This window comes from Felis catus, chromosome B4 (genome assembly GCF_018350175.1).
Source record: "Felis catus isolate Fca126 chromosome B4, F.catus_Fca126_mat1.0, whole genome shotgun sequence".
Lineage (NCBI taxonomy): Eukaryota > Metazoa > Chordata > Mammalia > Carnivora > Felidae > Felis > Felis catus.
The window spans coordinates 45,064,160-45,079,756 of NC_058374.1; the positions used below are offsets into that span (position 1 = coordinate 45,064,160).

The 15,597-nt window shown below is 39.0% G+C and overlaps 1 long non-coding RNA gene across 1 annotated transcript; it reads right to left on the bottom strand.

The window, feature by feature from the left end:
• Window positions 1-7,333: 7,333 nt before the first annotated feature.
• Window positions 7,334-11,341, bottom strand: LOC123386824. Its single transcript, XR_006601267.1, has 3 exons — window positions 11,058-11,341; window positions 10,843-10,952; window positions 7,334-8,383 (listed from the first exon to the last, which is right to left on the bottom strand). It is a non-coding gene; the product is annotated as an uncharacterized LOC123386824 (long non-coding RNA).
• Between the last annotated feature and the right edge of the window lie 4,256 nt (window positions 11,342-15,597).

A 15,597-nucleotide genomic window follows, 5' to 3' on the forward strand; every position in this document is an offset into this window, starting at 1 on the left:
ACAATTTAAATAGAATCGGGATGAAGTTAATTTTCTGTTTTATGTTATACACAACAATAAAATAATAATGATAACAGGATTGTTACTTATATTCAGGAACATAAAAAGATTTTGGTCATAAAATATGTTCCTTTTATTACAGAACTTCATTCGAAGTCAGATGCACTTGTACACTTGGATTGGGCTCTCCCGTAAAGGAACCAGCGGGTCATGGAAATGGGAAGATAACTCAAATCCCTTTCTCCAAGTGTAAGTTTCTAGAATAGATACTAACTAGTAGGTTCTATAATCACAGATGTGCATTTACATTTCTGAAAGTATATAGGAAAAACATGCACACATAAATATATAGGCATACATACATACATACACACATATATGTGTACTCACACACACACAGAGATCACACACACACACACACACACACACACACACACACACACACTTCCAAAGGACTTATGTTCAGGCAGTGAGTATGTGGAGAGAGAGAGAGGCTTTCCAACTTTATGCTTTCTTCTTTATCAGTTACTCTGGGATAGCCTAGGGTGTAAAAGAACAGTTTCTACAAGGAAAGAAAAGACACATCACCTTAATTTTGGACCAATATTTTCTATTCTGTCTACATCCGCGTATATTTCACATCGTTTATATGTTCCTATTTCAGGATAAGTGACTGGAAAGAGACAAAAGGTGGAAACTGTGCAAGTATGACAAAAATGAGGATGATTGCTTCTGACTGTTACAAACTCCTGCCCTTTACTTGTGAGAAGAGAATTCCTTGTGTGGCTACCTCATAATAGGAACAACAACAAAAGACAAGGACGATATTTTTTCTTGTAAAGAACCAGACTTCTTAAAGTCCTAGAGTCTTCCTCTCTCATTTCAGAATGTCTTTGCTTTTTTATGGCCTGTACCAATATGCCAGCCTCTGGCAGAGATGATGCTGGAATATTGGGTGCACCAGCGTGAGCGACATCAGACCCCTCACCTCTGCCCTTGCACGTGGAGACAGCCACGTTACGAGCACAGGTTGGTGGAGTAAGAGAGTATCAGCTTTCCTGATGAGGATTAAGAAGGAAACTTCTCCATACTGTTTCTACAACTCACACGGATTTAGGAAGGAATCCCGCAAACTTCAGTCACCATCATGCACGTTTTGTCTGGAAATCAATGCCACCAGTCATGACAAGGATTATTCTCTATTAATGCGTATACATTTCTATTTGATTCCTTCCTTTTCAAGAGGAAGACTGTGCTGTATCCTAGAAAGCAATAGGATCTCGAATCAGATTGGAGTCTCAGTTAGCGATGTGCCCTCTGGCAGCTTGAAACTTCTGGGTCATAATTTCCTCATCAGTGGGTAACTACAAACTGCATTTGCAAAGTGGCTGTACCATTTTGCATTCCTATCAGCAGGGTATGAAATTGCATTTGTTTGAATCCCTCCAACATTTAATGCTGCCAGTTTGGGGCGCCTGGGTGGCGCAGTCGGTTAAGCGTCCGACTTCAGCCAGGTCACGATCTCGCGGTCCGTGAGTTCGAGCCCCGCGTCGGGCTCTGGGCTGATGGCTCGGAGCCTGGAGCGTGTTTCCGATTCTGTGTCTCCCTCTCTCTCTGCCCCTCTCCCGTTCATGCTCTGTCTCTCTCTGTCCCAAAAATAAATAAATGTTGAAAAAAAAATTAAAAAAAAAAACCACAAGTTTAATGCTGCCAGTTTTTAAAACCAGTTTCATAAGGGTACAGCATAATTAAGTGTGGTTTTAATTTGTATTTTTCTAATGAATAATTCTAGCCATATTTTCATGTGTTTTTTTGTTAATCAGGTATCTTTTGTGGTAAAGTATTGATTCAAATTTTTGCCTACTGTTATTTCATTGTTTTCTTGTTGATGAGTAATGAAAGTTCATTATATGTTTGATACTGATATTTTATCAGACATGTGTTTTATGAATATTGTTTGCAGTCTCTCATTCTTATCTTTTATTCTCTTAACATTGTCTTTAGAAGAAAAGAAGGGCAGAGTTTTAGTTTGATGAAGTGTAATCATTTTTTCTTGAGTCATGACTTCTGAGGGGTTTTTGGTCCTATGAAAATTTCAATTTACCTGAAGTTGAATTTTTTTCTCCTATGTGGTCTCTAAAAGCTGTAAGTTTACAGTGAATTCTACACTCTACTTCAAATTAATTTTTGTATATGACATGTTTCCTTTCTTTAAACTTTTGCATATAAATGTCTAATTATTCTAGTATCATTTGTTGAAAACAGCAAATGATATTTGTTGAAATATCATTGGCGCTTTTGTCAAAAATCAATCAACCACTTATTTGTGAATCTATTTCGAAACTCTCTATCCTGTTCCATTGATCTGAGTATCTATCTTCTTTCATCAGTATCATTTTTTTTTCTTAAGTAGGGGTCCATGCTCAACGTGGAGCCCAATGTGGGACTTGAACTCACGACCCTGAGATAAAACCTGAACTGAGATCAGGAGTCGAACACTTAACCCACTGAGCCACCCAGGTGCCCTACCAATATCTTGATTATTGTGCCTTGTAGAAGTCTTCAAGTATGGTAATATGAGTTCTCCTACTTTGTCCTTTCTCAAAATTGTTTTTTTGTAATATATTAAATTTATTGTCAAATTGGTTTCCATACAACACCCAGTGCTCATCCCAAAAGATGCCCTCTTCCATGCCCATCACCTACCCTCCCCTCCCTCCCACCCCCCATCAACCTTCAGTTTGTTCTCAGTTTTTAAGAGTCTCTTATGCTTTGGCTCTCTCCCACTCTACCCTCTTTTTTTTTCCTTCCCCTCCCCCATGGGTTTCTGTTAAGTTTCTCAGGATCCACATAAGAGTGAAAACATATGGTATCTGTCTTTCTCTTTGACATTAAAAAAAAAAAAAAGGTCAGTTAGTGGCCATAATTTTATTATAATTCCAATACCCAGTTAAAGGAATCTTGGCTCCTTGTAGAAATGGTTGCTTTTAAGTGAGGGGTAGGAATATACAATATGAGCCTGGAGCATGTGTACTACTAGAAAATAGGGGAGTACTTCAAAGAACGGGGTGTGTCAAAGGGATCGAGAGACCAGACGAACGAATTCCCAATGGCTAAAGCAACTGCAATTTAAGCAAAAAAATAAATAAAGTACTATTGGACTATAAACCAAAATATAAAACAAATACCCATCAGACCATAACAGTATTAAAGAAATGATCAGGGGCGCCTGGGTGGCACAGTCGGTTAAGCGTCCGACTTCAGCCAGGTCACGGTCTCGCGGTCCGTGAGTTCGAGCCCCGCGTCGGGCTCTGGGCTGATGGCTCAGAGCCTGGAGCCTGCTTCCGATTCTGTGTCTCCCTCTCTCTCTGCCCCTCCCCCGTTCATGCTCTGTCTCTCTCTGTCCCAAAAATAAATAAACGTTGAAAAAAAAAATTAAAAAAAAAAAAGATCAAATAAATACATGGGGGCAATGAGACAAAATTTGCATGAAGAATTCCAAATACAATTCCAAGAATAATTTTACCCCCACTTCAAGGAGAGGGGCATAACTCCTCGCTCTGTAAGTACGCACTGCACATCATGATTTCCTTCCAAAAAATCATTATAGAATCATATGGAAGGGGAAACAAAGAATAACTTTACCATGGAACACCTGACAAATAGTACCAGACTGAAGAAAGTGATCAACAGTGACAGGCCATATTCAGAGCATGCACTCTTTTTATTTTTTTTATTTAACTCATTTTTTCTCTCACTTTTGAGAGACTGAAAGAGACAGAGCGTTAGTGGCAGAGAGGCAAAGAGAGAAAGGTACAGAATCTGAAGCAGGCTCCAGGCTCTGAGTTGTCAGCACAGAGCCCAACACGGGGCTTGAACTCACTCACGAACCCTGAGATCACCACCTAAGCCACCTAAGCCGAAGTCAGATGCCCAACCTGAGCCGAAGTCGGACGTCCAACCCACTGAGCCACCCAGGCGCCCCCATACCATGCACTCTTGATATAATATAATAAAACTGCCTCTGTACCTGTGTGGGCTTCCTCCCCAAACTTACGACCTCGGTCTACGCATGAGAAAAATATCAGACAAATCTCAACTGAAGGATATATTTTTAAATACCTAGAAAGCACTCCTCAAAACTATCAAGATCACCAAGAACAAGGAAAATCTGTAACACCAAGGGAGAACTTAAGAACAGATGACAGCTAACTGTGATGTGGTAACATGGATGAGATCCTGGAATAGAAAATCTGAGAAAATTATGCATTTTAAATAACAAAAAATATATCAGTTTTGCCTTCTTAATTATAACAAATATGCAATACTAATATGGCATGTTAATATAGGGGATTGAGTGCAGAATATTTGGGAACTCTGTACTATCTTTGCATCTTCCTTCTGTGCATTTAAAATTGTCCTAAAAATAAAGTGTATTTAAAAAAGTAAAATCAGAATGTAAGTGATGACAAAAAAAAAATCTTACTGGATTTCTGATTTGGAATGCCTTAAATCTTAGATCAATTTGGAGAGAAGAGAAATCATAACCATTCTGAAGCTTCCCATCCAGGGCCATAGTATAGTTATCAATTTACTTGTCTTAATTTCTCTTATAAGTGTTTTTTTTCATTTCCAGCATATAGATGGCACATACATTTTGGCACATACACACTATTAATTTAATGGGATACTGTAACCAAATCAACGTGAGTTTGCTCCTTGGTGAGTCACAAAAGGAAATTACACTGAGTTGTCACATAAAGGAAACTTTGTTTACAGCAAATAAGGACATCATGGGGAGTAACTTCCAAAGTCGTGACTCCCCAAACAAGGGTGAATAGATTGCTTTTCTTTTTCTTTTTCTTCCTTTTCCTTTCTTTATTTTTTTTTTTTAGACTTAGGATGAAAAAGAGGATCCACATCACCATATGTAGAGGAGGGCATGAGGTCACACATGCACCTTAAGGAAACAGGCCACCACACACACTGTGTGTTGTGTAAATAAGGCTTGTGCTCTTCACTGGGGGGAGATTTTAGTATTATGAGGTACAGATATTATCAATCATTCTAGAGGTCACTCCATGGTCCATCTGAGCAGGTGTGAGTCAGGGTGACACTCAAACTGGCTCGAGGGATCTAGCAGGCTGAAGCTTTTGTCAGAATAGTCATTGTTGCTTGAGGGGTGGTATTGCTTTCCACGTGCCAAAGTTAAGAGAGAAACTGGAAAGAAGATGCCCTTAAGGCAAAATGTGGGACAAAGTTCGGGGAGTATAAGCTGGTGGGCAGTAAAGGTCAGGTCTTAGGGTCTAGCATGTGACAATACCACTGTAAATGGTATTTTTATTTCAATTTCCAATAGCTTAATTTTAGCATATAGACACATTACTGAATTTTAACATACTGTCCTATATCTGGAACCAAATTAAACTCACATATTAGTGTTAGGAGGAATGAGGCGAAACACTGGGATTTCTATGTTGGCAATTATGTCCTTTGCAAATGGGTGTCGTTCCTTTTTGCATTCCAATCTGTATCCCTTTTTTATTTCTTGCATATCGAACTGAAATGGCCTCCCTTGGGATGGTCAAGAGGGGTGATGAGTCCAGATATCTTTGCTTCTTTACTGGTGTTAAGGGAAAGCACTCAATCTTTCGCTGCTCAGTAGATTACTAACTGGAGGGTTTGTTTCCTTCTAATGTCATTATCATATTGAGAAAAATCTCACTTATTCCTACTTTACTTATTCCTAGTTTACTGAGACGATTTATCATGAAATGATGGTGACTTTGGGGTGCTTTATCTGCATCTACTAAGGCTATCATGTGGTTTTCCTTCCTCAGCCTATCATTCAGGTAAATCACCCCAATTCATTAATCTTGCACATGTGGAATAAACCCCACTCCATCATGATGTATAATCTTCTCAATAAATTGCTCTATGCAATTCGATGTGCAACTATTTGTTAGGAATTTTTGCTTGTTTGGTGCACATGGGCTGTGGACTCTTGGCTATCTGGTTTCACTATCCAAGTAACACTGGCCTCACAGAAAAAGTTGGAACATTTTCAATTTTCTTCTGTCTCCTGGAACACGCTTTTTTTTCCTTTTTAAATTTTATTCTTTATTCAGTAAATATTTACCAGAATTCACCAGAGAACCCATCTGTGGTTCTCTCCAGAATGTTTTAACTACAAATCGAATAGCTCATCTTAGATGTACAATGAGTTCAAGTTATCAAATTCTTCTTAAGTGTGTTTTGAAAGATCAATTTTTTCCAGAAATCGATGTCTTTTAGGTTTTAGAATTCATTGGCAAACAATTCTTCATCATGTTCCCTTATAATCATCAGTAAATCCTTCAATGTCTCTAATAATGCTGCTCATTCATGCTTCAAATTGGCCATTTATGCCTATTCTTGATCGGTCCAGACGGAGGTTTTTCACTGTTGTCGGCCTTTGCAAAACTCACTGTTATATTTGTTTTATTATTTCTTTTATTTCCAACTTCACTGATTTCTGCTCTTCATTTTGTGATTTCCACCTTTATTTGATTTGGGTTTTATGTCTTTTCCTCATTCTACTTTCTCAAGGCAGAAGTTGTGATTCTTGATTGGAAAAGCTGCTTCCGATGTAAGCATTTCCCTGCGAACACTGATCGATCTGCCTCCACCTATTTTGATCTCTTGATGATTTGCTTTCATCCAGTTCAAACTATGCCAAATTTATCCTTTAAAACAAACAACGGCAAAAACATTTTTTTAATTTTCTTCATGACTAAATCTGAGGCGTGGAAGAATTTATTCCAACAGAGTAAACAAGAGTTTCAAATGGAGCTTGACCTTGCCACCTCACTTTTAAATTTCTCGCCTCCACAACAATGAAAAAATGAATGTATGTTGTTCAAAGACACCCAGGTTGTGGTAGTTGTCATAGCAGCCCAAAGGATCACTACAACACCCTGTAACCAGCACCCAGATTGTTACACTCCATATTATCAGCACCTGAGAAATGTACCTTGGACATGGTTTCTTTCCAAGCATAACGTTGCACCATGGTAAAGACTAGTCATTTCCCATTACTATTTGTTTTAGGAATAATCCATGTGGCAGGAAATCTTGTCCTCATTTCTAATAGCATAGGCTAGACTTACCTGGTGTAGAACCTTATAAATAACTGGAACGTTATAGGAGGAGCGATTTTGTGTCTGGGTTTTATTTTGCTCAAACTTACGTTTGTGATATTAATCCACAAAGACACGGACAGACACTTTAAATGAAAAGAAATACCATAAACATATGCTCAGAGACACAAATAACAGGACATCGTAAACTGACGTGAATCAAATAAACATTTTTTTTTAATTGCTAAAGATTTTATTGGCAAAATCACAGACTGATAACACGTTGCAGTGGGAACCAAGAGAGGAAGCAGGAATTCTTGAATGCTGCTGACTGCAGATAGAGATGTAGAGCATCTATTGTAAATTCAACGTGTATGCAAATTTCATGTGGACACATTTTGACATAGAAATGACACTGCTAGACATTTACCCTATGTATACGCTCTATGGCAAGTAATACTGTATTAAGTGCTTTCATTCACACAATTCTAAAATTCTGGGACAAACCTAGACGTCCATTGGAAATAAAACGTTTATCAGTGTGACATTTGCAGAAATTTATACAAAGTAATACAGCTACCTATGTACTGATATGGAACACACGCATGGTACATTTTCAACAGAAACATAAAGGATCGTTACTGTCGTTTGTAGCCACATAACATTTTGTTTAGCAGACAGCCTGTGTATAGTTGTATTTCATTAGAATACCTCTGGAATACTATATAAACCAGTTACATGTGTGCTTCTGAGGTGGCAACTAGGTGAACAGAATACAAGATGGGTTGAGAGGATGTGTTCATCGTTTAGGACCTCTTACACTGTGAACATTGCAAATGTATTCACTACCTATCTAAATCAAGATCATTTAGTTATATTTTAAATGTAAAGTCTTACACTCAAACTTTTTCACATTCTCTGATGGAATGGTTCTTGAAATTTCAAAAAAAAAGCTTCATTTTTGGATGGCTGATTTTACTATTTCTAAAACTTACTCTTTTATCCATGCTGAGGGATGTGTGAAAGATCATAATCCTTCATACACCACGCGTAGTTGACTAATTTGAGTGAATACCCTGTGTTTTTCCTTACAGCTGTTAAAGAATGAAAATAGTGAATATTTGATCACAGCACTTCTTTAATTATCAGGGCCAGAGAACTCCTTTTCACAAATGTAACGGAAATGGTTACTACAGTCAGCGGTATAAATTGTTGATGGTCTCATGTGTCCACATTTCACAGGAGATAAACTCTGTTGGAAATTCCTGCACCAGAAAATAAATTCATTTTAGAAAGACATTTCTCAGGCAAAATTTATCACAAATTGAAAACATATGTGCAGTTATTTCAATGGCCTTACAAATGTTGAGAAGGTCATATAGCGTTATTATTAGGAAGCGTAATTGTATCTAAACCTAATGAAATGTTGCCAATGGACCACTGGAACTAGTGAAGAAGTACAAAGGTTAGTGTAGACTGTGAGGTAGAGGGAGTTATACATATACACTTGAAATATGCTCCTAAGACTCCTGACACGTCTGGGAAGTGATCAAATAAAGAATGTGTATGAAGTGATACACTGAAATTACATATAAACATATTTCCAAGTGCCTATAATTCAGACTGATGTGCCCAGAGCAAGCAATTCCACTGCTAGCCTCACTTTGAGCAAAAAAGGTGCTGATTTGCACTTAAAATAGAGTGCACTTTTTCTCCACTGAGCCTAATGTCTTCCACACCAAACGAAGCATTAGACTTCGGTGAAATTGGGCAATGAGAATGAGGTACCTGGATTTTAAATGTGAAGACTGGGCTACACTGCCCAGAAAAAACACGTTTCTTAGTTTCAATTTTCACCCAAATCCTCAAGAATCTGATGGGAAGTAACGATATCAAGAAATAAAATGGAGGTGTCCCCAACTTTTTACATTCAGCTGTTGTGTCAGTAGAACTTCTTTGTACGGGGTTCCATTGCCTTCCCTGCCCCTTCATGGGTTTCCTTCTGTCTCTTGAAGCACTTTTCTCGGTGATGTTTTCTGGTTATCCTCTTGTCCCCTTATCTTCACATGACCTTAAACATGAGGATGTCCGAGGGCTCAGCCCTTAGATTCCCGAGAATCATCCCAGCCTCGCACTTGTCACACTGTCTATCCACTGCTTCACACAACATTTGCATCCCAGGCACAGACCTCTCACCTGATCGGCATGATCATCTATCACAAGGCCCATGCGACACCCCGTACATACCTAAATGCTTAACAGTTTTACTAATATTGTATCTAAAACTGAATTCCAAATATGCCTCATTAGCGTTAATGGGAACGTCATTCTTACCACTCCTGGACCAAAACCTTGACACCATCCCTGACTTGTCCGTCTCACACACATCTTTGGAACAAGTGTAGAATCAGGCCACTTGGCCATCTCAGCTCAACAGACTGTCCAGAGTGCGTCGCCAAAGCAGGGGCCAGCTTTTGTCCCTCCTCCGCTTAAAACCCTCTAATAGCTTCTCATGACCCTCATGAACCAATCCAAGGTCTTACATTTTTCTGATCCCCACATGCTCTCACTGTCATTCCCTCTCTGACCTACTTCTCTCCCACCTCGTTCCCCTTGCTCCAGCATCCCAGGCCCTCTTGCTATTTCCTCAGGAATTCTAAGGACGCTCCTACCTCTGAGTCTTGACCACAATTGTTGTTACTGCTGGGATGCATTTGTATCAGCTAATCCACATGCCCTGCTCACTCAACATGCTGTGTGAACTTCATTTCTCAAGGAGTCTGTCCTGACCACTCCACTGTAAGCAGTGAAATCTCTCCTTCTTTCCTTCATACAGAAAAGGCACTTTGCACTGTAGCAAAAAGTGAGAGATTTCACATCACTCCATAGCATATATCACCCCCTAATGTGCCATGAAATTCACATGGCACGTTGAGATTGTCGTCGCTCATCACCAAGAGCTCCATCAAGCCTGCATTGGAATGTAGTATCCACAACGGCAGAAGACTGTAGCGTGTTTCATTCACCACTATAGCTCACTGGCTAGAAGGGTGCCTGGCACATTGTGGGCCATCAATAAACAGCCTGTTAAGTAGCCCATGTTTCTCATACTGTCCCCCATGTTACCTAGATTTAGTTACAACGGATCACTTTTCTTCATTTTCTAAACTCATTTCGGAGACATCAACTGACAAACCCATGTGATTTATTAATGAAACAGGGCTACTAGAAATTCTGTGGACTTGTGCTAGACAATAACATGTATGATATTAAACACCATATTAGAGCTGCAAGATTACTAAATGACTCCTTTGGAAAAAGCTCTTTTGTTGTTGTTGTTCTCCAATGAGACCAAGCAAACAGGTACAAATTTCATGTACAGAGGAGGCTGGCTGTAGCCACTTTCCTCTCCTCATTATCTTTTTACCATTTCCTGCAACCATATCTGTGGACATGCTTGTATCATAGGACATACAAGATACAAAAGCAAAATGCCATTTCACTAGGTTTGGCAGGACTTTCCATTAAAGAACATGGAATAGATCATGCTCTTTGGGTCTAGTGAGGTCTCACATTTGCATTCGGTTGCCAATCTAAGAAGCGAGATCAAATGGAATGAACGATATTCCCTAAGTCCCCAAGGATCTGTTCCTCTTCTTCACCAATAATCTACCACTCCGTTACTGAGCAGGAAATGGAGAAAGGCCATGAAATGAAAACTTACAGCTGCTGAGATAGGGGTGAGCCATCCAGCCATTGCCAGGGATTCCTGCCTTCTTGAACCCTAATTAATCCAATCCAATGATTGTGTTTTATTTTTGATTGAATAAGGACCTGTTAGAAAATTGGAATTATTAGTATTATTCATAGCATCAGTGAAAACATCTTACCCACAGAGGACTCATCAATAAAATACTGGGCACTGTTATGTTCACACACTTTTATGATAAATGGAAGTGGCAGGCTCATTTCTCCATGGGGTAGAGAAGACACAGGAATGGAAATGCTTCAATGAAGGTATCACTCAAGTCTCTGTGACTGGATCCAAGATATCAGCAAAGGGGCAGGATGGACTTAGAAATAAACAAATCTCCCCATACGATAAAGTAGATAGATAAATATGATGGCACTCAATCAGGAACTTTTCCTCATCCTAAGTCGCCTTAAAGCATGTGAAAAGATGCGGCTCCTGGGTGGCTCAGTCGGTTAAGCGCCCGACTTCAGCTCAGGTCACGATCTCGCGCTCTGTGAGCTCGAGCCCCGCCTCGGGCTCTGGGCTGATGGCTCCGAGCCTGGAACCTGCTTCTGATTCTGTGTCTCCCTCTCTCTCTGCCCCTCCCCCGTTCATGCTCTGATCTCTGTCTGTCTCAAAAATAAATAAACGTTAAAAAAATTAAAAAAAAAACATGTGAAAAGACAAGCCTCATGTCTGGAGATATATGCAATAATTTACAGAACAAATAAGTATTTCTAGAAATAAACAAGGAAAAAGATCATACAATAAGAAAAACGTGGACAACAAAGGAGAACACATTTCAAATAAATGGGGAGTATAGCCAAGAAATAGAGAAAGATGCCAAGCTCACTAGAGATCAGAAAAATTCAAATCAAAGCCACCAGGATATATTTTACTAGTATTGAATTGGCAGAAATTAAAAATAACAGCACCAATTTTGTGGGATGGTAGATATCAAATCCATCTTTAAAAATGTTGCTAAAATCATATTGAAATGTAATTTTAAATTATCACCTCAAAATGGACCTTTAGGAACCCTGTCCCCAATGATTTCACTCCTACGATGATTTGTGGTCAAGAGAAGTGAAGACACACAAGAGAGTTTTGCACTGAGACACGTCTAAGAATGATTCATGAAGGACTATTCCTAACCACAAAAGGTGGAAACAACCCAAACTTCCATCTTCTAGAGATGAAGAGACTGTAGCTACAAGCGGTCAAACGCTGTATCCCATTAATTTGCTCTACACACCTCAGGAAATAAAACTTCCTTGAGAATTTTCCTTCTGTATGCAGTGGATATCATACAGTCTGTGTTAACAGCGTGGGCACTGAATAATGCATGCAGTGTCTAAAATATCTCTACCATAAAAATTCTGTAAGTTCGTTGTAATCATTATTCCAATTGGCATATTGAATGGAAAGTAACAAATTAATGTCCTTTGCTAGAAGCAACGTAATTGAATCTCTCTCAGCCTCTCTCACTCTCTCAAACACAAATGTACCCAAAAACACACACATGCATCAATATTTCTTCACAGTAATTACATTGTATCAGAAAAATTTGAGGAATGTATAGTTAGTGCCTAAGGAAAAAGAATGGGAATTATAGAATTGCGACCAAAATAGATGTTATCATTTCTAAGTCTCCGAATAAACACTGATGTTCAATGTCCCTTGATTCTTTCACTCACATAATTTTGCTAGATCGTAGGGGTATGCATAGGTATCAAACCCAATTTCAGTTTGCAGTATCAATGGACTTAAGCCCCGCTGTCATTACACTCCTGGGCTTGGTAAAGCAGCAAAACATGGCAAATCCTAAACCATCAGTGTAACAGTAATGCTGTTCTGTAGCAAAGTCGATCTCCAGTTTGGAGAGTATCAGCAGCCCAGTTCAGATACCGACAGCCAAGTTCTCATCAAAGGAGATGCTAGACTATGAAACTCAAATTTTGCTCTACACAATGGCAAAAGTCTCAGTGAATTTCAAAGGCTCTAGATAGTTCCTGGAATAACAGGGATAACAAGTATAAGAAGTTTCATTGAAACTCTGAAGTCCAGAAACTTCAATGGCAGGAGTGAAACTGAAGAAAACTGAATAGGAAATGACAGGGGAAATACGGATTAAAAATAAACTTAATTTGTGAAAGAAGAAAACTCCAACCATTTGGAAGTTGATTGATAACAGCTGAGGTTGAAATTAATGAAGGTACTTATTAGGTCCTGGATTTTTAGGTCCTGGATTATTGGTCCTGGATTTTTAAAATTTGCTTGAACCAATGTGCTAATGTTTACTTCATTTCTTTCTCATACTTATGAGTGAATCATTCATATTTAATACATTATTTTAAAAAGAATTTTATAAACAAGAAACACAGGGCTCTTTTGTTTGTTTTTTTTGTTTGTTTTTTTTTAGATAAACTTTACATGCAACATGGGATTGAACTCACAGATCAAGAGGCACATGGCCCACCAACTGGGCCAACCACATGCCCCTGAGTATTGGCCTGGTTTGGGTTTTATTTTGTTTTCTTTTTTGAAAACATAGGGCTTTTAACTCCTCCTTCACAAGACACTAATAGAAATATCACTGCTAGAACTAGATCGTGTAACTAGAACTCAGTGCCTACATGGAATATTTATGGAATCATTAGAAGGAACCCCACAGAATCCATTCTACTGACTTTATATTGCCAAACATTAAAAGTAATGGCAAATGTGATCTACATTTTCTCTTCTAGAAAAGAGAGGCTTTCTCTGTCATTCTGGATTATAAGCAAAAGGAAAAAAATCATTTCCAAAGAATCATTCCAGGGTGCCTGGGTGACTCGATCGGTTGAGTGTCTGATTTTGGCTCACATCTTCATCACACGGTATATGATTTTGAGCCCCACGTCAGGCTCTGTGCTGACAGGTAAGAGCCTGGAGCCTGCTCCAGATTCTGTCTTCCTCTCTCTCTGCCCCTATCCCACTCACACTCTGTCTCTCTCTGTCTCTTACAAAGTGAATAAATGTTAAAAAAAAATAATTAAAAAAAAAAAGAATCATTCTAGCTACATTCAACCTCTTCATTTTTCAACCTCTTTTCCCATGGCCATGAAGGGAGAGACTCATCTTTCCTTTGAAGTTGAATCCCTCCAATATATTGATGAAGGAACAATAGAACTCAGTACAATGAGAAATTATCTCTTTAGAATGCTCATACCCTTGAAGCAGTTGTTCTTTTGCCCTGTATTAGCCCTGAGAAGATAATGCTGAGCCATTTGAAGCATACTAAGTGTTAAGATGCAATATGTACAATACTAAAGACTGAAAATCATTCCATGGCATGCCCAGAAGAGCTGTTCTTCTTGATTTCTTTCAATGGTTCTTCTTGGTCACTGTTACACCTATGTCTCTTCCACAGAGAAATCTGTGCCAGTTAACAAAGTGCTTCAAAACAACATGCCAAATAATATTGGAGGAAAGTCAAAACAATTATCTGAACTCCAGACATGCTTGGCATACTCAAAGCATTTACATCAGGTTTAGGAAAGTAGACATACTTGCTCCTCTTTAGTATCAATCTTCAGGAGACTAGACTTCAGATCTTGGCATGACTCCATGCTCCTCTCCCAAGTTTTCTCCTCTTTTGAAAAGTGGTAACAGCTTTTTCCACGGCAGTACCATTTTCCTTGAAATGTGTCATTGTCTTCATTCCATGCTCATGGATTGGAAAACAAACATTGTTAAAATGCTGACACTACCCAACGCAATCTACACATTCGATGCAATTTCTATCAAAATGACACCAGCATTCTTCACAGAGCTAGAACAAACCCTAATTTGTACGGAACACAAAAGACACTGAATAGCCAAAGGAATGTTAAAAAAGAAAACCAAAGCTCGACACATCACAATCCTGGATCAGCTGTTTTACAAAGCTGTTTTCACCAAAACAGTATGGTACTGGCACAAAAGTAGACACATAGATCAACGGAACAGAACAGAGAACCCAGAAATGGACCCACAAATGTACGGCCAGCTAATCTTTGACCAAGCAGGAAATAATATCCAATGGAAAGAAGACAGTCTCTTCAGCAAATGGTGTTGAGAAAACTGGACAGCAACATGTAGAAGATTGAACCTGGACCACATTCTTACGCCATACACAAAAACAACGCAAAATGGATGACAGATCTAAATGTCAAAACCGTCAAAATCCTACAGTAGAAAACAGAGGGCAATCTCTTTGACCTCACCCACAGGAACTTCTTACTTACATGAATACATGTCTTCAGGGGCAAGAGAAACAAAAGCAAAAACTAACTATTGGGACGTCCTCAAGATAAAAAGCTTCTGCACCGCGAAGGAAGCAATCAGCAAAACTAAAAGGTAACCGACAGAATGGAAGAAAATATTTGCAAATGACATACCAGACAAAGGATTAGTATCCAGAATCTATAAAGAACTTATGGAACTCAACACTCAAAAGGCAAATAATCCAGTGAAGAAATGGGTCAAAGACATGAACAGACACTTTTCCAAAGAAGACATCCAGACGGCCTACAGACACATGAAAAGATGCTCCACATCACTCATGACCAGAGAAATAAATCAAAATCACAATGAGATACCACCTCACACCTGCCAGAATGGCTAAAGTGAACAATTTGGGCAAGAACAGATGTTGGCAAGGATGTGGAAAAAGGGGAATGTTTTTGCACTGCTGGTGGGAAGGCAAGCTGGTGCAGTCACTCT